The following is a 24,344-nucleotide window of genomic DNA, read 5'->3' on the forward strand; positions in this document are numbered from 1 at the left end:
GCTGGTTGAAGCAAAAATAAAAATGCCTGATGGTTCCAGCAAAATCACCGGCGTCGATGTAGCACCGCGGCGTCACAGAGGTAGCATCGCGCGGCGCCGGTTGCAGCTTCATGGACCAATGGTTGTAGGATCCGCCATCGCCCGTTCCAGCATCCCGTTATAGATGGTCCCAGCAATTCGATGACTGGTTGTAGCATCCACAAATGTCGGTTCCAGCATTGTCGTGGCCGGTTCCAGCATCAGCCATGGCCGGTTCCAGCATCAGCCATGGCCATGGTCACCGGTAGCAAACCGCCACCGCCCGCCCCAGCACCCTCCATGGCCGGTTCCAACAAAATGGGGGCCACCCTTCCAGCATCTGCTCGTGCCCGATGTAGCACCGCGGTGTCCGCTCGTCTTCTTCAGCACCGGTGGTGCCACTGCCGTGTCACCGGTCGAGGTCGTTGCAGCACCGGCGACCAGCGATTGTCGCTTCCACCACCACTAGTTCCAACATACAGGGATCCCAAGCTGGAAAAATTGCGGCAATGAACGACGGGCATGCTACTGTCGGCCGCAAGGGAGGAGGAGGAGAGGAGCAGCCATATCGTTTGTGAGCGTAGGAGGAGAGGGGCAGCCATGCCGTTGATGAGCATAGGAACGAGTGAGATGGCGTGCGTTGAGGAATTGGGGGAGAAAAGGAGATTGCTCCTGACTGGATAAGACCGACGCTTCAGTGCAAGGGACCCACGTACGGGACGTGGCTCCACCCACGTGGGCACGATGTGGCGAGCGAGCGTTGGACCGGCGCAAAGAGTTGGCCGGTTCGCCGGCAGTAAACGTTTCGGTTTAACAAACAGTTTGATAATCTTTTTGGAAGGTCTTATTGGACGCGCTTTGCGTCAAAATGTCGTCGCCACGCACAGGGGCGCAGTCTAACTGGCCCAGCCCAGCGCGTTGTACCGGTGGAAAGAAAAGAAAGCAAAAAAGGGAAGGAACGAGGGATGGAAACTTGAACCTGCAACCTATATGCTCCCAGCCACTCCACCTGACTAGCATTGCTTGTAGCAAGCCAACGCGCACTTTTAATAACTAGCACAACCGTACAACCGGACTTGTCTACTGTTTCGAACCAGAATTACACACTGTAGTGAACCTCTTAAAATAAATTGTACATTTTTTTTGAAGGTGTATATTTTGAAAAATTGCCACCATTTTTTTCATTTCTGAACATATTTTGTACACAGGAACATTTTTTTGGCCTACATGCACAAAAAAATTGAAACTACAGAAAATGTTTTTGAAAAACGTGAACCATTTTTGAAGTTGTGAACAAATTATGAAATCCCAAACAAATTTTAGACCACTATTTTTTTGAATTTTTGAACAAATATTTGAAAAATGGAACTTTTTATGAAATTACATACAAAATAAAACCATGAACATTTTTTGAATTTGTGAACAAAAATATGAAAACGGAACTTCATGAAATACCTAACAGAATTTGAAACCACGGACATTTTTTGAAATTCTTGAACATTTTATCAAACACGAACATTTTTTAATTTCAAACCAAAATTTGCAACCGCGAACAATTTTTGCAATTCAGGAAGTTTTTTTTTGAAATAGGAACATTTTCTAAATTTGTGAACTGAACAAAGTTTGAAGTAGACGAACATTTTCTAAAATTTCTGTACATTTTTTCAAATTGTGAACATATTTTTAAAAAGTAGAACATTTTTTAAATCTTAAAAGGTTTGAATTAAAATAAAAGAAAAATATCAACTTGAAAAATAAAAAAATAAAAAAGAAACAAAGAAGAAAGGAACAAACAGCAAAAGGAAAAGAAAACAAAAAAGAAAGAAGAATAGTAAACAGATTTCTGAGTGTCAGAACGAATTTTCAAAACGTGAGCAATTGAAATATTCTAGAACAAAATTAGAAATCCTGAACATTTTCTCATGTTTCCGAATTTTTTTCTAAATTGTGAATAAAGTTTCAAAATTTGCAAATAATTTTTCTAAATGGGAACCTTTTCTGAAATTTCCCAAATTTCCTAAATTTGTGAACAAAAACATAATATGCGAACATTTTTCAAATTTCTGAACATTTTTTGAAAAAAGAAAATACAAAGGAAAACAGAAAAGAAAAGAAACCGAAAAAGAAAACACAAGGGAAAAAACGGACAAGAACCGGTTCAGAGAACCTTCTCGAAGGTTCCCAAAACACATAAAATCAGACAGAACTACTAGAAGGTTCCTAAATTCGAATCACGTAATTGGGTTGGCCCAGTACATGCGATCCCGCTCGCTCCTGTGTGCGTTTGCTCGACATTGTGACGCAACGAGCGTTCAATAGGGATTTCCAATCTTTTTAGCTTAGGGTTGTGCCGCACGCTTGCAGTTGATAATTTGCGGAAGTTATTCTTTTCAATATTTTTTGAGCGGCGCTTCACTAAACGGTCTAGACCAACATTGTAATCTCTAGAGCAGTTTTCGGAAGGTTGTATGAAGGGTTTAGAACCTTTTCTGTGCCTTTTTTAATTTTTTTTGTTTCTATGAGTTTTTTTATCGGTTTTCAATGGATTTCTTTGATTTTTTAAATACATGTCAATATTTTACTACTGTTGTACATTTCTTTATACAGGTGTAACACATCTTTTGTACATGCTGAACATTTTTCAAATACATCATGAATTTTTCAAATACGTGTGTCAACATTTTTCAAACAAATGTTGAACATAATTAAATACACCATGTATGATAATACACCGAGATACTGGGCGTGCCTATATCTCTTTGTATCAGCGGTCTCGCCTTATTTTTCACATAGACTGATGTCTCGCATCAAGGAGAGTATGTAAGGGACGGCCCAGTAGTATTACGTTCAATTGTTTTGATCCTTTTTATTTTCTATTTATTATTTTGTTTATATTCTCAAAATAAACAAAAACATATATTTCAAAATTACTGCACTTAGGTTACTTTTAAGAAAAAAATATGAAAAAAAATATTCATGAAATGTGAAAAGTTGTCTGCACAATTTTTAAAATTCTTCATATCATTCAAAAAATGTCCATGTCATTTACAAAAATGCAACACGTTCAAAGTACGTTCATGATTATTATTTTTAATATTAAAACATAAAGAATGTTCGCTTAATTTTATAAAATGTTCATACCATTCAAAAAAAAAATCATGACAAGCGTGGTGGCCCATAGGGCGCGTGGCGTGCAAGGATGGTGGCGGACACGGGAGGTGCCATCCGTAAGGTGATTAGAAGCGTTTTTTTAAATCTAAGATCAAAGTTTGGCACAAAATACAAAAAGGATCAATAAACCAGGATGAAGGTAGTAGAAGTTAGAGATGGATTGGTTTAACCCACGACAATTTGTCCTCTATTCCAAATCTCTCTCCCTTGTATTATACTCTCTATGTATCCCTATGCGAGGGTTAGAACAATACAACACAGATATTAGCAAAGGTATAGTTTCTACATGGTGATAGAGCGGTTTGTTCAATGACACTGATACTAAGACCTTGCATCACTTTTGCAGCACGCCATTTTCGGGGAGATCAATTTCCTCTAAATCAAATGTTAGATCGGTTCGTAGTTTAAATCCAATTTTCGATTTTCTCAGATCCATCCACTAAATCAATTCTTTTAGCCACGAATAAAACCCAGCGACCACCCTCGATCCCATGCCTCGTGAGAACAGCAGAAACTCGACGAAGAAAAATGCCGCGCCGCGCCGCCCCTCCCTCTCCAGCGTGCAGCCGGGGTGCCCCGGAAGCGATGGCGCGTGGGCAAGTGCGGTCTACGGCACGATCAGGGCTCTCGAGGAAGGGACCGGCTGCAGCGGCGAACGGCGATTCGATCTCTCCGGCTGCATGGACTAGTCTTCACCACGCACGAGCCTACACGGCTACACCTCCAGCCGCCCGATGGATGCATCGCGGAACCCCACGTACGGACGCGGCGTCTCAGCCATGCGAGGCGTGCTCGCATCGCATGCGACCTTTCACTGAATTTGTAGCAACTCTGGTACGTGCATGCACTTTTAACAGAAAAGTATTTATGTCCAGTACGCGTGCATGCACAAGTCGTGGGGATGCATATACTTGTACGTACATGGCGGCTACACATCTGACTACACCGAGCCGAGCGTCGCAGGAGTTCAGTGTACTCTTCGCCCTAAAAGACTCGCCACGAGTATAAGCACGAGGTAGCCGTAGCCCGTAGCTTCACCACGTGGAAGACGTGGTTTGCTACCCAAACTTGATTAAAAAAAAGAGAGCACGAGGTAGCTTCGGGGAAAATCTGTGTTACGGTTGCTCATAAAACACAGGCAGCACCCAACACAACCCCTTTGTCATCTCGCTGGCTATCGTCCTGATCATTCACCCGAGGGATGTATTCGGCGCACTAGGAATCAAGTACTACCGCGTCTTGTTGGTAGCCATGATCCTGGACCAGTTTAGCCTGATTGGAGCCTATGTCGCCCTGAGCTTCGACCTGTCCGTCTAGATTGTTGTTTGGGTGTCCCTCCGTGTCTTGTTGCTATTAGCAGTGTTCCTGGCAGGCGCAAGATGGCGGCAGGCGTTCAGAGAGAATATGGAACTTTGTGTGCCCCGCAGGCTGAAGATGTTGTTTGCTTATCCATCAACCGATGGACACGAGGACGAGGATGACGACGACGACGACGAGGGGGCGGTAGGCATGTCACTGAAGCTGGAGAAGAGGCGCAAGCTTCTGGTACTCCTTGCAATTCTTGCAGCAATTCTCGCGTATCATGCCGGTGCGAGCTTCCCATCCGATGACCGATTCAACTACTACGGGTGCCTGGTGCTCTCGTACTGCAAGGCCACCGTCTTTCTCGCGTCCCTATCCATCATCGCGATGCTGGTGAACAGGAAGCTCCCCTCAGCGAGAGGCCTACGGTGGCACGCGCTGCGGTTGTCCGTGATCCTTGACGTGATCGGCCTCACTGGCGCCTTCGCCACCGGGGGCTACAGTAAGATATCGGCGATCGATGTCCTCGTTCTGCTCTTGCCAGTTTTACTCTGCATCGCATTCCAAGTTACACTGCCCATCTCCGGAACGGCGCGAGGCCTGGTGCAGACACTGGCAGCCAACCTCGGAGCGGCGGAAGAGGAGGATGGCTCCGAGGACGAGTTGGAGTTCAGCATAGGGGGTGGGACGAACGAGGAACCCTTCGGAGTGGAGATCTCCTCTCCGATCCTCGGGGGCGCGCTCACTCTGATCCTCGCCGTCCCTATGGTGTCCATCCTCGCCACTCCAGTGAAGTTGCTCGTGGCAATAATGATCGCCTCAATCTGGGTGCCCCTCTGGCGGAGGTCCTTCACCCCGCTACTCCGGCCGCTATCCAGAGCTCTCCGACGCCGGTGCGCTGTGAACCTCCAAGGTACCACGCCCGCGCCGGCACCGACTGGTTCCTCGACTCCCCGGGAACAACTGGTGTCCGCGCTATGCCATGGACTGTGCAGGGTGATACACGCGCTGTGTTCGGGAACATGGATGTGGATCCTCATCTTGGTGGTATGGGTCCCCTCGCTGAGGCAGAACCTCAAGCTCAAGTTCAAGATCTCCAAGATAACAGCCGTGCTAGGCGTGTTGGTTGTCTGTGCACCGACGACAGCTACGCCCACGACAGGCACGGTCGCGGCTACTGGGGTGAGCAACACGACCAGGACTACGACAGATGCCCCGAGCACGGGCACGGCTACCTCGTCCACCCCAACCACGGCAGCGAGAACGACGTCGAGCAGTAGCACGGGCCACGGGGATGTGCCTCTCGTTGAGCCGAGGCCTAGGAGGAACCGCCGGCCCAACACCCGTCTGTTCGGCCAGGACTGCTGGGTCAACTCATGATCCGTTACTGCCACTCAAAAATATGATGATCCGTTACTGGTAGGTCGACTGGAGCACTAAGTTTTTCTTTATATAGATCAAGTACTTTCTCCCTCGGGCAGAAATTTCAATATTTTGTCGCCTGAATTCATTTGAACATATTTTGAATTCAGGATTTTTACGTGCTAACACTGTAAGGTTGCTACACTTATCGCATATGGCATGCTAAATGAGTAGTATCGTTTCCGTCAAGCCATTCCCATTTTGACGATATATCAGTCACGAAGGCTTGAATAGTACTCCAGTAACAGACACTTCATAGTAAGTCTTTCATAGGCCAGCAGTAGTAGTTACTCACACTTTTTGAAGCATATGCATGCTTACAACACGACCAGTAACTAGGATAACAGGAGGAGATGACTCGTATGTAAGAACTCCTTTGACTTTCCATCAGATCACTGACAGTGACTGTTACAGCCCGTATGCAACGCTGTTGGGAGAAGAGACTGGATCACGCTTTGGCCAAGCGACTGAAGCAGGAAGAGAAAAGGCAGAGCAACGCTGGAGCAACTCTGAACTGGACAGAACTGAAGAAAACGGAACTGAAGTACGGGAGAAAGCAGAGCAACGCTGGAGCAACTCTGAACCTCACAAAACTGAAGAAAAGAACACCGGTACCACTTCAGTCGAAGCCACCCAGGCAGGAGCAGAAGATGAAGATGCTGGACCCCGCAAGTCAGCCAGACCTGACGGGCCGTCCATACGGATATGCCGGGAAGGATGCATGGATCACGACTTAAGGTGGGGCCGAGATGTAAGTGTAACAAGCTCTACGCCTGTAGCATAAACAGGTGCCCTCTGGGATTGAGAGAGGCACCCGGTGGATTGTGGAACTGTATAATAACCCCGGAAGGGGCGAACCGCTCTCCTCTTTTCGCTGTTGTAATTCCTGATCTGAGATGTAGAGATGAACTGAGCAAGTAGAGCCCTGTGAATGATTCCTGTGATGGTATAGTATGTCTGTAACACTGACGATGTTATCAGACCAGCTGATTTGTTGGGCAGCCGTATTGTCGGACCAGCTGACATCGAGACAACAGCCCTGGGAGCTGCTGGAGTCCGGACGAAGGAGGAAAATTTTGCAGGCTTGCACGAGGAGAACACGACTGTGTTCCGCCCCATTGCAAGGTTGATGAGGCACACAGGAAGAACAGTGGGGACTCCTTGTACAAGTTGGTTCCAAGACCATTTGATCTGGCCGATCTTTCGCTCTAGTTTGCTACACCTTGTTGGACAGTAAAAGCATCAGTGTGTGTACTGTGTAGTGTGTACCAAGTTAGGTGGTGTATCAGTTAGCCCTTGTTTGTCAACGGATAAAATGGTGTGTTGTGCATTACTTCCGTGGGGTTGTTCTTTCTTTTCCTAGTCCTAGGAAGAAAAAAAGAGTACATAAACATGGTAAATATTCACAAAGAAATATTTTTGTAAGTTTGTTGTTCAGAACAGAGACGCTGATATTATCTGAGATATTCAGTACACTATTTTGCCCACGCACATCCGCGTGTCCTGGCAGAAAACATCATATAACGATACCATAGCGGGGAACACAACCCATTTGTAGCCAGTAGTGGACTACTTATTCGCCTTGCGTACTCTGCTTCATTACAATGAGTACATACAAACTCTAGCAGGATAATTTGCAGCGGACTGCATGTTACTTCACAGCTTTAAGGAAGGAGGAAGAGGTGTCGGCCTTGCTAGTGGACGCTGAAAGAACCATCCCTTCTCCTCAGTGAAGCCAGAGCCTGCAGCTGCACCATTCCCAGCCACTGCTGCAATTTGTCATGAACAAAAATTAATTGGAGCAATCGTCAACATATGACCAAGTATTCGTACTAAGTATGCAAGAAGAAAAGGCTGGATGTCCCTTAGTTTCAAGGCAATGAAAGCAATGCGTAGGGTGGAAAGAAACAAATGAATCACTTCCTATCAAAAACTCAGACAATTTGACGTTCAATGTTGCTATAAAAAGATTGCAAATTTTGGTACCTACAGAAATAACACATGTAAATGAAGAACATGCTCTCTCTCTCTCTCTCTCTCTCTCTCTCTCTCTCTCTCTCTCTCTCTCTCTCTCTCTCTCTCTCTCTCTCTCTCTCTGAACCATAGAATGAGATTGAAAATACATAGCAAGAACGACTGTGCTCAAGTTTGAAGGTCTTACCTGGCGCAGCATCTTGACGTGCGAAGTATTTTGGACGATCTGGCGGTGTCGTCTGGCCCATCACAGCAGGGAGATGCCCATGGGTGAGGACAAGAACGATAGCCAGCATTGCGAACACCTTGGAGGCCATGGTTTGGGCTCGCTCACTCCACTACAGAAAGAGGCTTTGATTGGGTGAAATGAAACTGGGATGGTGCTTGCTATTTAAAAGACGCCAGTGTGACAGGCTCACGTTCGGCTATCGCGCTAGAAGGCAAATATATCTCGTAGAGTCCACTAGGCCGTCTCAGCATCATACAATGCTGGAAATTAAGTAGACTGTTCAGCAAAGGAGGAATCGGTCCACACTATGTGATGAAGGGTGCCAAACCAAACTGCCCACCCGACATGAGTTCGGCCATCGACATGAATTAAAATGTGCGAGGTGCTAACTTACGCAATAAAAGTTTTGGCGCATAGGCCATCAACGTGTCGACCACAGGCCATACAATTTTATTTTATTTAAACATAAACTGCTTCATTCAGATAAGAACAATACAAATGCAGTTTTACAAAACAGACTTTGCAAGACAGAAAAATAACAACCTCTAACATCGGTGAGTTGTTGTAGACGAGAATGACCCACACCGAGAACATCATTGTAGCAACAAAAAAAAACCATCTGCGCCGCCATGAGAACTCCACCAAGAATCCTCCTTGAACTTTTTCAAGCCCCTTGAACCAATCGGGCTATCTGGGATCTGAATCCGATGAATGCACCTTGGACATGATGAAAAAGTACTTTCCAACGGTTGCGGGAGAAATCTGAAACCGATGAACGCATCATCCCTCCCAACGTTATCGGCCGACGATTTTTTTCCGCCAATGGAGATCTCGATGATCCAAGGCCATACAAATTTACTAGGCCCATAATGTGAGAACCAAGGCCTTATATTTAGGACGCATTTATCTAGCGAACGTTTGCTGGGGCGAATTGCCAGCGAATGCACCACTTGTGATGCCAAAATGACTAAAATTGACATGCGTTTTTAGGGAAATGCGATGTACGGAGTGGGAAATTTCTATGTATAGGAAAGAATTGCCAACTATTTTTTTGCCATCCATGTGATCTGGATCCAATGGTTGTGAGGGAGTTTGCTGAAACTGCCTTCCGAGCGAACGTTCGCTCATTAGCATTTCCATATATTTATACATGTGCTTAAGAAAACGGGCTGATATTCTTTTTGGCTTAGGTTACGCCACACGATGGCAGTTGATAATTTGTGGATGTTATTATGGATGCGAAAAAAAGTTGATAATTTGTGGACGCTATTCTGGATGCGTCCATATCTCGCCTATTGCGAAATAGACTTACACCTTGCCTCAAGGAGAGTATGTAATGGGCAGGTCCGTAGTATTACGTATGTTGGTTTCTTTCGTTTTTGTTCCTTATATATATATATATATATATATATATATATATATATATATATATATATATATATATATATATATCAAAATAAGTTTACTTAAAATTTGAAAGCTTTTATTAAATAATTATTCATGAAATGAGATTTTTTAAATGGTTTATGCCATTCGAAAAATGCACACACGTTTAAAAATATGTTCATAAATTTTTTGAAAATGTTTATTAAAATAATTGTTCTCCCTCATCGCCCTACATTGCCACACTCGGACACCGAGGAGACCCAATATTTTACTAAAAGTTCATCAATTTTGATCGAGGAGACCCTTGAAAATAGAATGAATCAAAGAAGATAAAGGGAAGTCACGGAGCCTACGCGGCGCCTTCCTAATTGTGCACCAATGCCTGCTCTTCCCCACCAACGTCATGGTCATCGCCATGAACCTCCTCTCTAACTTGCCCCTCTCAAAATGACAGATAACTCAAAAGAAAATCAACACACGCCAGGGTCTAGACCAGGTGGGTGACCCGCAAACCAAAAAAACCCAACATCAAACAAACCAAAACATGCACATGTGAGCGACTGTAAAATGAGGGAGACCTCCTCGTTGGTGCCTTCAGCGCCCCATAAACATGCTAATCGCTCGCCTGACCACTGCTTGCTTGTGTGCTAGCCTTTCTTTTCTTGCAAGCACTTTCAAAAAACATTGTTTTTTTTAAAAGGTTACTATCAATTTAAAAAGTTCATGAACTAAAAAACGTTTATAAATTTTAAGAAATTGCAGATATGTAAAAAAACTCTTCATCAATTAGACAAAAACTGAATTTGATATAGGTTTATGAATTTCATAAAACATAACAAGTTTTTGACTAAAAGTTCATCAATTTTGAAAAAGTACCAAATTTAAAAAAAGTTCATAATTTTTGAAATAAAGTTCAAAAATTTGAAAAAAATTTCATCAATTTTAAAATAGAGTTCATCATTTTGAAAAAATGTTCACACATTTGAAAAGTTCTTTGATTTTCAAAAAAAACTTGTTTTTCTTTAAAAAAAGCATTGATTTGGGAAAAATGTTCATCTATTTTGAAAAAAAATCATAGTTTTTTAAATAATTAATTTTGTAAAAAATCATAGGTTTTAAAAAAAAATGCACAAATCAGAAAATAAAACTTAATCGATTTTGAGAAAATTGTTGATCATGTTTGAAAAACGTCCATGAGTTTCTAAAAAAAGTTCACAGAAAATAAAAAGGTTCATCAATATTATTAGTTCACGAATTTTATTGAATGAAAAGGAAAATGAAAAAAAAAGGGAAATTGGAAAAGAAAAAAACGTAAAACTGGCCAAACGAAACTAGAAGAAAAAGGTAAACCCACAACCTTCTTGAGACACGAATGGAAGAAAGAAGAAAAGAAGAAGAAATTATTTAAATAACCGCGTCCGGTGGGCTGGCTGGCTTGTTAATGCAGTTTACGAGATCTGTTCCTTTGGAGGCCTCGCGGTACCTAAAAAAAATTATAGGCCGCACGTAAACGTATTTTACGGGACGCGGTTTTATCGAATCTGTTAGACATGCTCTTACACTGAAGGTGAGATCGCCTGTTTGAATCATACCTCGCCCACTTTTTTGCGTCTTAATAGGCCGGCCTGGCGCGGAGGGTAGTGTGCGCCCATTTGTCAGAAGCGAAGTAACCGAAGGCGCCGGATAAGGGTTTGCCAAATAAGGCACACCATGGCACTGAGATTTGTACACCATCAGACGACAAAAGAAAAACCCGAAACAAAATGAAAAACAGGTGGCCAAAAATTAGAAAAAGTGTAAAAAATATATTTCGGTGGAATAGTAAAATAAACCCACGAAACCAGGATTGAAACCCAAATGCAAAACGCCTCACATGCAGCCAACACCAGTGCTTGAGCACCTAGGTCCGGGCTTCAGGGCTTCGGTCCGTTGTCCCCGGCGCCGCCGTGAGCGAGAGCCAAGACGCACCATTGTGTGTTACCATAGATGTCGGATCTGAACGGAAGCGGGGCCAGATAGCATTGGCGAAGAGGAGAAAGGTAGCCGCTTGGATATTCTGATCCATTTAGTAAACAATTTGGCTGGTTTTGATAAAAGAAACAGTCAGATCTAGATGCATCTTCCCTATTTTCCCCTCTTGCCACCAGATCCGCCGATCTCTCTCTTTCCATGAGTTCCACTCCTCTTTAATTTTGTGAGTGTGGATCTCTGGTTTAGTGTGGTAATTTTGGTCCAAGACGCATCTTCTAAAGCGAAGTAATCACAGGTACGTTGGAGCTGACGATCTAGGCTTAGGTTCATATATTAGTATGCTACCTTATGTCCAATTTTGTGAACAATGCGAGGCTTGTCTTGCAATCTTCCCCTGCCGGTGTATTTTGACCAAGCAATTGTAGCTGCGAAATTGAAATTTATTATTGTAAATCACATTTTCACTGCTCAGTAATTTGAATTTCTCTCCTGCAGAGGTTATTTGCTGCTGCTGAAAATATTGCATGCCATCTGCTGACATCTAACAAGGTCGATCTGCATCCTGAATAACCTAGCAACAAATGACTGTCTGTCAAACATCAAGATTCAAATGTATAGACATGGATAAGATGGCCAGTTCCATGATGAGGGAAATAGAATCTTTCTGGTCACAATGTGATGCGGGTGGTTATGGCACCAACATGTGCCCAATCCAAAGAGTCCCAGAACACATTCGAGAGGTTGACCGTGTGTCCTACGAACCCATTGTTATATCATTTGGCCCGTATCACCATGGAGGCCATCACTTTCAATATATGGAGAAGAAAATATGGGAACATTTAGACAGGGTACTAAAACTGAACCGTAATAAAGCTCTGAATGATTACATTAAAGCAATAGCCAAACTAGAGAAGCAAGCAAGGAAATGCTAGTCGGAGCTGATAATAATGGAAAGGAAAAGGTTTGTGCAGATGCTTTTGCTGGATGGGTGCTTCATACTTGTGAGTATTGATGAAAATGTTGGCACCGGGGTATCACATTCCAGAATTTTGAACCAGGGACCTAACCAAACAGAAGTCGATGGAAACGTGACGGTAGAAGAGCTGGAACAGATTAATGTGGAAATTATTCAGGAAACAGGAAGAAATACCAGAGAGGAGGATGCAAACCAGCGGACAAGCATTGGGAACAGTTACGGTGCTGGGGATTGGTTGAGTGGTCCTGCATGGCATGACATGCTCTGTTTGCTGGAGAACCAGATACCCTTTTTCGTTATGGAGAGTATTTACGAATTAGTATCAGGTGAAAGTACAGGAGTTGGATCGCTTTGAAGAAAAGCTGCTGAATTTGTAAAGGTCCTCTTGCGTCATTATCCAATAGCTATACAAGAGAATGATAGATCCAAACATTTCCATCATCTGCTCCACCTATGTCACACGTACTTGAGACCTAGTCAGAAATTCGATGAGGAGCTTCAGTATCAGCAGAAGAGAAGTTATTTTCACGGTCTTCTACGTCGATGGAATATGTCAGGTAAATCAGTTGACCCTGACAAAAACCTAGAGCTGATGGAGTGCTTGGAATCAGGTAAGCTTTGGAAGCGTTGGCGTCGAGCAGAAGAGTACCATGAAGTGGGGGTTCAGTTCATACGTAGGGAGTATGACGGACAAAGTAGGCATTCTCTGTTGGACATAAGGTTCATCAACGGAGTTATGGAGATTCCTTGTTTGCCAGTTGGTGAGTCCAGTGAGTCTCTTTTCAAGAACCTTTTAGCACTAGAGCAAACAGACCCCAGGTATGGCAATGACATCAGTGCTTATGTCACTTTCATGTCTCAGGTCGTCGCTACGCCTGCTGATGCCACACTATTTGTTCAGAGAGGCATCATCGTGCATATGATGGATAGCGATGAAGAGGTGTCAACTCTATTCAGTAGACTCACCAAACAAGCGACATTCGGGTTTGATTTGAAATACTACTTAAAATATATATGTTGGGCGTTGGAGGCCCACTACCAGAGTCGCCTGAATAGATGGATAGCATGGCTGTGGTTAAATCACTTCCGAAACCCGTGGTTAGCTTTGGGTGCATTAGCTGCTGCAGTAGTGCTTGCCTGCACCATAATCCAGACTATATATACAGTTTTGCCCTATGTCAAGCCTCCGTCAGATAACTGAGGATTTTTCATCCTTCATGGACTCTTTGACATAATGCACCAGACATCTTACAAATTGCTGAGTAAATTGGCGACACATGTCTAACAGGTCCAGAACATTTCGTCATTTAGAGATGAGATTTGACATGAGTATATATGGCGACACATCTAACAGGTCCAGAAGATACTGTCATTTGGAGATGAGATTTGACATGAGTATATATGGCGACACATCTAACAGGTCCAGAAGATACTGTCATTTGGAGATGAGATTTGACATGATGGGTATATACTGTAAGATTTTTTACGTAAGGTTTTGCAGAATGACAGGAAGATTAAGGGCATCAAAGGTGTGAAGGGATGAAATACCCATGATAATAAGCTTATTAACCCAGCAAAGGCATAGTCTGGACAAAGAAACAATTTCTTCAGGAGAGGTTAGCAAGGAGCCAAGGACAGTGATACCAATGAAACTGCAAGCCAGCTCTTGTTTCAATTCCCAGTAGCATGCTATGTGATTGGACTTTGGAGCAATTATTACTGAAAATGCTATTTGGGACATGGGTACATATGAAGTTATGAACCCGTTTTTTTTAACTTAATCAGATTCATATTTTCTGATGTGTCCAAATATGACGGAAATATTATGCAAAAGATGTAAATATCTACAAAAAAGGATAACAAGGGTAACATCCTACCATTCTCTACGGTCAAACACTTTATTTTATTTTTGCAATTTTTAGAACTTAGGGGTATGATTTTTGCCAAGTTCGGAAAAGGGTTCATATGTACCCAACTTTCTGATCCAGCTAGCAGCGATTTAACTGCAGTTATCAATGCTCAACACATAGTTTTTCATGGAGCTCAGTTGAGTTGAAAGCTTGGGCCTCATCGCTAGTCTGTAACCATACAAATACAATTCCTCCAATTGTTAGCTTCAAAACTGAAATGCACAATATAAGGAGCATGAAGGGTTTCTCTGAACATCTATGCTATCAGCGGTCTTTTTTTGTGTGCATCTATCAGTGGTCTGTTTGGGATGTATGCGTGGTTGTTTTGTGTGGTCGACCAATTGGATGCCCCATTACTACCTTTCGTGTCACCTTTCACCTGTGACAGCGAAATCAGTACAGAATACTCGCCATCTTTCAATTCTTTGAAGCTGGAAGTGGTAGGAGTTGGGTTGTGCAAACATGACATAGATATACTTCACAGTCCTTGCAGCTGCTCCTTATTCACGAAGATCAACATGGCCATTGGGACAGTGTTGCTTCCAATTGAGGGCATCTCCAGCCGTTCGGCCCCCCAAGGGCTTGAAATAGTGCCACTTGAGGGCAAACCGGCAATAAATTCGGCTTGGGGGCAGTGGGTTTTCCAGTCACCCCAGACGCCGTTTTTTAAAACCATACTCGGCCAAAATTCGGCTAAACACGAAGCAAAATTGGGTGAAATTTAGGCGTTCCATTGTTTTTCGTACATATTGAAAAGATAAGAAAAAAGTAGTGACTACTACTACTACGTCGTTGCCACCCGCCGCGCCACCTTGAGCCTACACCCCAAAGAGCTTGCAGAAGGCGTTGTAGTCGCCGCCGTCCTTGCTACAACCCTGCCCTGGGCCGCCTTGGCGGACGGGTTTGGTTGGGGGCGGTGCCTCGTCGTCGCTGTCCTCGAGGACAATGACGCCGCCCTCAATATTGGGCTTCGCAAAACTGCCACTCTCAACATTGGCTTCGCAAAAATGCCATCCAGCCCGTGTGCATTTTGATTATCATGCCATTTCCTCTTTTTCATTGCTTTTCTTTTTCTTTTCCCATTTTCTGGCATCTGAAAGGACCAAAATACCCCTAGGCTGTTTCAACCTTATCTGATGCGTGTGTGGTTGGGTCGGATTGCTCTGACCTCTAAGGTGCTCGTCCTTGTCTCCGCCATAGCCCGCCGCCGTAGCTTACTTATGCCAGTGCGAGCCACAGCAGCTCACCGCCCTGGCTCCCCCACGCCTGCGCCAACAACCGCAGCTCGCCGCAGCCCGCCGTTGGTAGCCCAAGCCTGCGCGCGCCGGCGGAGCTCGCCGTCGCCTCGCTTATGCCTGCTCGAGCTCTCGTAGCTCGTCGACGGTGCTCGTCCAAGTCTGCACGAGCGGGCATAGCTCATCCTCGCCTCTCTGATGCCTGCGCGAGCCGCCGTAGCTCGCCGCCCAGGCCCTGCGCGAGCAACCACAGCTCGCCCTCGCCTGCGTGCTGGCGGAGCTCGCCGCACGGCATGCTAGAGAGGTGCGCCAGCGACTTCGTGTCCCTGAACACCAGCACCATGGCAACATCAACTGGAGGCCCTTTTGATGGTCCGTGAGGAGGAGACGAACGCGTGTGCAGGTGCTGAAAATGTAGAATGCAAGCAACCTGTAAGTCATGTTTGATGTATGCATTTACTTGTTCTTGGATTGCAATTTGGAAATTACATTAAGAATAGCATGTCACGTTTAGTTTCATGGCCTCGATCAACTGAGCAACAATACAAGAAAGAAATGCCACAAATTTCAGTCTATAAGCTACTTGCTGCAACCCGTTCTGCTGCACTTGTTGTAGCTTGTTCAAGGACAGGAAATGGAATTGTAGCGTGTAGTGGCAAAAACATGTAGACCTCAAATTTTAGTATATTGGCAAAGGAGATACATGTAAACACTACAACCATGATTCAGAGATTAATGCACGGGAGAAGTTAGTAGATCAGAAAATCAAGAGGCACACGAACAAATCATAAGGAGAAGCTAGCTAGTGCTAGTAGTTCTTCTAGTGTCTCATAGTACAAGGGGAAAAGCAGTGCGTCCTCGCTCCTCTGTTCTAGAGAAGAAGCCAGATAAGTATGCCACACAGATCCACTAGATGTTTCAGAGAGTAACTGAGTGAGTGCACACTGTTGAAAAAACAAGAAAAGAAGAAATACAACAGAAGCTCACTGACTTTGACCATCCTTGGCAATGTATCAGTTTATTAACTTACTGATGGCCTTTGCCTACATCATAGATTAATCTGAACCGAGTTCACATCTCACAAAATAAAACAACAATTCATAGATAAAACTGAAATGAGTTCACAGCTCAAAAAATATAGCTCACGGCTCACGGAAATTGGAGAAACTGAGTTCACATAGAAGAAAACTACTTGTGAGTTCACATCTCAAATAACTGTAACATCAATTGCATAGAGATCATTCATCCAATCTGTAGCTTCCTCTTTGGAGTCAACTTCTTTGCTGGAGCTGCAGTGGGCATCCTCTCTGGAGTAGTTGTTGTGCCTTGTGAAGAAGTACCCTCTCCCAGCAAGAAAGCAAGGCGGCTGCACATATATGTGTTATCACAATGAGATGAATATTTTGCTTCTCATTTTTATATTATTCAACACAGAGATATTTGTCGTTGTTGATTACCTTCTAGTGACCATGCCTGGGCTGTCTTGTAGTATTTGTTCTCTAGTTGGCCTTTGCGGAGTGCTAGGTTCAGTTGGCCTAGCTTTTGTAACGTTCTTTCTAGGCTTCCTCTTCCTGCAAATTAGATAAAGATATATTTTACCATGAGGTGATAATTTAAGCTTTGATATATAGAAAGAAAAAACACTTGCCTCTTTTTGGTTCCATTCAGTGGGCACTTGTAACTAGCTTGCCTATGACCCTTTTCACCACATTTCTTGCAAGTCACTGGGCCTCTAATCATTTTCTTCCCCTTAGAATTCGTTGGAGCAGTGCTACCATCATTGGAGCCGTCATTGACACCATCATTGGCGCCTTTCTTCTTGTGGCCACCTTCAAGACACCCTTTGATCCTCAATTTTCTGTTCCTTCCTTTGTTTCTTTTTGCAAGTGGTGCCCCCACGGCAAATGGCAGCTCCACTCGTGGCCACTGTGATTTATCTATCATTGGCTGAATCTCTCTCCCGTAAGCCGCCTTGAATCTGTCCACAGAGTAGTACTCGTGCACAAACTGCTCAAGGTCTACTCTCTTTTGTGAGGTCACAAATGCCAAGACATGTTGACAAGGCTTACCAGTGTGCTGCCATTCAAGACAAGTACATGTTTGCTGATTTAGCTTCACAATATGCCTTTCACAATTCTTGCTATTGTCCCACACCTCTGCACTCCAATTGGCAGATTCCACAACTTTCAAATGCCCCAAACCTCTTGTATTTGCCCTCAGCTGAACCATAATTGCCGGAAGTATCCGTCCAGATAGAAGTCTTTCTCCAATCCTTCTCCTCTTCCTCCACAAAAGCATGATCATCTCTCTAATCTTGTCAGCTAGTTCAGCAACAGGTAAGTCCTTAATGTCCCGGATCCAATTGTTAAAAACTTCTGCTACGTTATTATTGATGTAGTCACACTTGATATCTGGATTGAAGACACACCTCATCCACTTGAGAGTATGGTATTGACTTAGCCAGTTCCATACTTCATTTGATTCTTTAATAATTTTTGCCATATGTTCTGTGAACACCTCTTCCCTATAAGCCCTTGCTGCCGGATACATCCTTCCAAACCCATGGAACCTTTTCACAAAATTCTTCATAAGATGGTAAAAACATTCCCTTTGTTCAGCATTCGGGAACACATTCTTCACCGCATTCTCCAAGCCTTTGCACGCATCTGTGCACACTGCAAGAAGTGGAGGATCTCCTATTGCCTTCTTAAGCTGATTCATAAACCAAGTCCAATTGTTTTCCGTCTCAGATGCTATGAACCCAAAAGCAAGTGGATACATCCAATTGTGACCATCAACTGCTGTAGCCGAGGCTAAATGGCCATTCCACCTTCCATTCAATGCAGTAGAATCTATACTTAGATGTGGCCTACATCCTTCCAGAAAACCATCAATGCATGGTTTAAGTGCACAAAAAAACCGATGAAAGTACACATTACCATCTATTTCCAGTACTTCAATCTCCACAAAACTTCCAGGTGACCTCTTGAGTACCTCAGCCTTCCATCTGTACAGCATCTCAAAACTCTCTTCCCATTTACCATAAACCTCAGCGAGAGCTTTTTCTTTTCCCCTCCAAACCGTGTCATATGAAATTGTGACAGAGTGTTTTTCATGCAATTTTTTCCGTAATTCCTTAGCACCCATACTGGGTGAATCTCTAAGAATACTCACAGCCTTGCTAGCAACCCAGTTCTGAGATGGTGTTATGGTCTTCACCCTGCTGCTTGAAATACAATCATGTTGATCAACTAAGACCGTGACCTGCACATATACAGTTTTAGAAGGAATGGATGTTAGATAGTAAAATAGGACAGACATACGCATGTACGTAATTTATAATTAATAAATGGAGGTTAGACACTTATCCATATTTCACCTTTATAGTACATTTGTCATCCTGTAGGCTGCCAACAATTCTCCAAGGGCAATCTTCACTTGACTTGCAGAACCCTCTAAATCTCTTCTTATCTGACTTCTCCGTGCCTAGATCAAACTCTTCATTGATGGCAAATTGTCTTACAGCTAACCTGAATTCCTTCATTGATGGATACATAGTGCCAAGGTCCATTTTTGGCTGGTCCTTATCATATGTAATCACTACTTCATTTGGTATTGCATCACTAACAGGAATGGCAGCACCTTCATTATCGGTCCCCTGCTCAACCATTCTATGACGCTTTGGTTCAGTCTTACTCTTTTTCTCTTCCTCGTCATCCTTCAAGCCCAAAATCTCACATAGTTGATCCTCACTCACTAGTTCAATTCTACCTTCATCATCATGTGTCTCTACTATTTGTAAGTTATCCCAGTCAACTTCTATGATAGGTGGTGTTGGTTGTACAGTTGAAGAAGCCTCAACCAGTAAATATGGATTATCAGTACTAGTACTGCTACCAAGCGCGACCTCCGAATCATGCCTATTCCAGACAATTAGGAAAACATGAACACAAGACTGAGTTAGTGATCAGATTTCTACTATTTGCAATCATCCTCTAGTTCCTCAAACATAATTTACTACTTCCCTTCGTAATTAAGTTTACATTATGAACACTGCTTCTGTTGTAAATTGACAGCCTATCACTGCCACCAGGATAACAATGAATAAACTACCTTTGTTTAACTAATGCTTACATTATGAGCGCTACTTCTGTTGTAAATTCTTCTCAATAAGATGGTATATCATCATTCGGATTTATACATCAATGGTTATCAACAGGGAGTAGATCAGGGATGATGAATGTGCTTCCCACAGATTCCATACGTCACATGAGGAGCTTTGTTGAACTGGAGTCAAATGAACAAACCAAGGGAAAGGTAAAACGTAATACCATCCAGAAAGATTGGGTTCCATGTCGCCACTGCGGTACTGGGTGATGGGCAGCACACGAAGCCGAGGAGATCGGCGGCGCGCGACACCGAGGAGATTGGCGGCACGCGGCGTTGAGGCAATCAGCGGCGTCGCGACCCAGGAGATGGGGGCAGCGTCCAGCGATTGACCCAAGAAGTCCTGGCGACCAGGGATGCGGCAAGCACGGTATTCACGGCGGGCAGCACGCACTCGTCCGCTTCAAGTGCTGATCTGATGCCAAAGTACGTGAAGATAGCTACAGGGGTACTTCGGTCCTTTCAGGTGCCAGAAAATAGAAAATAAAAATAAAAGCAATGAAAAAAGAAAAAATGGCATGGTAATCAAAGTGCATACGAACTGGGTGGCATTTTTGCGAAGCCAATGTTGAGAGTGGCAGTTTTGCAAAGCCCGATATTGAAAGTGGCAAATAGCCGATTTTCTCGCCAACACCAGTGCTTGAGCACCTAGGTCCGGGCTTCAGGGCTTCGGTCCGTTGTCCCCGGCGCCGCCGTGAGCGAGAGCCAAGACGCACCATTGTGTGTTACCATAGATGTCGGATCTGAACGGAAGCGGGGCCAGATAGCATTGGCGAAGAGGAGAAAGGTAGCCGCTTGGATATTCTAATCCATTTAGTAAACAATTTGGCTGGTTTTGATAAAAGAAACAGTCAGATCTAGATGCATCTTCCCTATTTTCCCCTCTTGCCACCAGATCCGCCGATCTCTCTCTTTCCATGAGTTCCACTCCTCTTTAATTTTGTGAGTGTGGATCTCTGGTTTAGTGTGGTAATTTTGGTCCAAGACGCATCTTCTAAAGCGAAGTAATCACAGGTACGTTGGAGCTGACGATCTAGGCTTAGGTTCATATATTAGTATGCTACCTTATGTCCAATTTTGTGAACAATGCGAGGCTTGTCTTGCAATCTTCCCCTGCCGGTGTATTTTGACCAAGCAATTGTAGCTGCGAAATTGAAATTTATTATTGTAAATCACATTTTCACTGCTCAGTAATTTGAATTTCTCTCCTGCAGAGGTTATTTGCTGCTGCTGAAAATATTGCATGCCATCTGCTGACATCTAACAAGGTCGATCTGCATCCTGAATAACCTAGCAACAAATGACTGTCTGTCAAACATCAAGATTCAAATGTATAGACATGGATAAGATGGCCAGTTCCATGATGAGGGAAATAGAATCTTTCTGATCACAATGTGATGCGGGTGGTTATGGCACCAACATGTGCCCAATCCAAAGAGTCCCAGAACACATTCGAGAGGTTGACCGTGTGTCCTACGAACCCATTGTTATATCATTTGGCCCGTATCACCATGGAGGCCATCACTTTCAATATATGGAGAAGAAAATATGGGAACATTTAGACAGGGTACTAAAACTGAACCGTAATAAAGCTCTGAATGATTACATTAAAGCAATAGCCAAACTAGAGAAGCAAGCAAGGAAATGCTAGTCGGAGCTGATAATAATGGAAAGGAAAAGGTTTGTGCAGATGCTTTTGCTGGATGGGTGCTTCATACTTGTGAGTATTGATGAAAATGTTGGCACCGGGGTATCACATTCCAGAATTTTGAACCAGGGACCTAACCAAACAGAAGTCGATGGAAACGTGACGGTAGAAGAGCTGGAACAGATTAATGTGGAAATTATTCAGGAAACAGGAAGAAATACCAGAGAGGAGGATGCAAACCAGCGGACAAGCATTGGGAACAGTTACGGTGCTGGGGATTGGTTGAGTGGTCCTGCATGGCATGACATGCTCTGTTTGCTGGAGAACCAGATACCCTTTTTCGTTATGGAGAGTATTTACGAATTAGTATCAGGTGAAAGTACAGGAGTTGGATCGCTTTGAAGAAAAGCTGCTGAATTTGTAAAGGTCCTCTTGCGTCATTATCCAATAGCTATACAAGAGAATGATAGATCCAAACATTTCCATCATCTGCTCCACCTATGTCACACGTACTTGAGACCTAGTCAGAAATTCGATGAGGAGCTTCAGTATCAGCAGAAGAGAAGTTATTTTCACGGTCTTCTACGTCGATGGAATATGTCAAGTAAATCAGTTGACCCTGACAAAAACCTAGAGCTGATGGAGTGCTTGGAATCAGGTAAGCTTTGGAAGCGTTGGCGTCGAGCAGAAGAGTACCATGAAGTGGGGGTTCAGTTCATACGTAGGGAGTATGACGGACAAAGTAGGCATTCTCTGTTGGACATAAGGTTCATCAACGGAGTTATGGAGATTCCTTGTTTGCCAGTTGGTGAGTCCAGTGAGTCTCTTTTCAAGAACCTTTTAGCACTAGAGCAAACAGACCCCAGGTATGGCAATGACATCAGTGCTTATGTCACTTTCATGTCTCAGGTCGTCGCTACGCCTGCTGATGCCACACTATTTGTTCAGAGAGGCATCATCGTGCATATGATGGATAGCGATGAAGAGGTGTCAACTCTATTCAGTAGACTCACCAAACAAGCGACATTCGGGTTTGATTTGAAATACTACTTAAAATATATATGTTGGGCGTTGGAGGCCCACTACCAGAGTCGCCTGAATAGATGGATAGCATGGCTGTGGTTAAATCACTTCTGAAACCCGTGGTTAGCTTTGGGTGCATTAGCTGCTGCAGTAGTGCTTGCCTGCACCATAATCCAGACTATATATACAGTTTTGCCCTATGTCAAGCCTCCGTCAGATAACTGAGGATTTTTCATCCTTCATGGACTTTTTGACATAATGCACCAGACATCTTACAAATTGCTGAGTAAATTGGCGACACATGTCTAACAGGTCCAGAACATTTCGTCATTTAGAGATGAGATTTGACATGAGTATATATGGCGACACATCTAACAGGTCCAGAAGATACTGTCATTTGGAGATGAGATTTGACATGAGTATATATGGCGACACATCTAACAGGTCCAGAAGATACTGTCATTTGGAGATGAGATTTGACATGATGGGTATATACTGTAAGATTTTTTACGTAAGGTTTTGCAGAATGACAGGAAGATTAAGGGCATCAAAGGTGTGAAGGGATGAAATACCCATGATAATAAGCTTATTAACCCAGCAAAGGCATAGTCTGGACAAAGAAACAATTTCTTCAGGAGAGGTTAGCAAGGAGCCAAGGACAGTGATACCAATGAAACTGCAAGCCAGCTCTTGTTTCAATTCCCAGTAGCATGCTATGTGATTGGACTTTGGAGCAATTATTACTGAAAATGCTATTTGGGACATGGGTACATATGAAGTTATGAACCCGTTTTTTTTTAACTTAATCAGATTCATATTTTCTGATGTGTCCAAATATGACGGAAATATTATGCAAAAGATGTAAATATCTACAAAAAAGGATAACAAGGGTAACATCCTACCATTCTCTACGGTCAAACACTTTATTTTATTTTTGCAATTTTTAGAACTTAGGGGTATGATTTTTGCCAAGTTCGGAAAAGGGTTCATATGTACCCAACTTTCTGATCCAGCTAGCAGCGATTTAACTGCAGTTATCAATGCTCAACACATAGTTTTTCATGGAGCTCAGTTGAGTTGAAAGCTTGGGCCTCATCGCTAGTCTGTAACCATACAAATACAATTCCTCCAATTGTTAGCTTCAAAACTGAAATGCACAATATAAGGAGCATGAAGGGTTTCTCTGAACATCTATGCTATCAGCGGTCTTTTTTTGTGTGCATCTATCAGTGGTCTGTTTGGGATGTATGCGTGGTTGTTTTGTGTGGTCGACCAATTGGATGCCCCATTACTACCTTTCGTGTCACCTTTCACCTGTGACAGCGAAATCAGTACAGAATACTCGCCATCTTTCAATTCTTTGAAGCTGGAAGTGGTAGGAGTTGGGTTGTGCAAACATGACATAGATATACTTCACAGTCCTTGCAGCTGCTCCTTATTCACGAAGATCAACATGGCCATTGGGACAGTGTTGCTTCCAATTGAGGGCATCTCCAGCCGTTCGGCCCCCCAAGGGCTTGAAATAGCGCCACTTGAGGGCAAACCGGCAATAAATTCGGCTTGGGGGCAGTGGGTTTTCCAGTCACCCCAGACGCCGTTTTTTAAAACCATACTCGGCCAAAATTCGGCTAAACACGAAGCAAAATTGGGTGAAATTTAGGCGTTCCATTGTTTTTCGTACATATTGAAAAGATAAGAAAAAAGTAGTGACTACTACTACTACGTCGTTGCCACCCGCCGCGCCACCTTGAGCCTACACCCCAAAGAGCTTGCAGAAGGCGTTGTAGTCGCCGCCGTCCTTGCTACAACCCTGCCCTGGGCCGCCTTGGCGGACGGGTTTGGTTGGGGGCGGTGCCTCGTCGTTGCTGTCCTCGAGGACGATGACGCCGCCCTCAATATTGGGCTTCGCAAA

At 43.8% G+C, this 24,344-nt stretch overlaps 1 long non-coding RNA gene across 2 annotated transcripts; it reads left to right on the forward strand.

Annotated features, from left to right (window-relative positions):
* The first annotated feature begins 15,529 nt into the window (after window positions 1-15,529).
* Window positions 15,530-23,343, forward strand: LOC123047132 (uncharacterized). 2 transcript variants are annotated; one of them, XR_006422800.1, is made up of 3 exons: window positions 15,530-16,026; window positions 19,814-20,775; window positions 20,976-23,343. It is a non-coding gene; the product is annotated as an uncharacterized lncRNA (long non-coding RNA). The 2 variants fall into 2 exon arrangements; XR_006422801.1 differs by having other exon boundaries at window positions 19,814-20,548.
* The last annotated feature ends 1,001 nt before the right edge of the window (window positions 23,344-24,344 follow it).

This window comes from Triticum aestivum, chromosome 2B (genome assembly GCF_018294505.1).
Source record: "Triticum aestivum cultivar Chinese Spring chromosome 2B, IWGSC CS RefSeq v2.1, whole genome shotgun sequence".
Lineage (NCBI taxonomy): Eukaryota > Viridiplantae > Streptophyta > Magnoliopsida > Poales > Poaceae > Triticum > Triticum aestivum.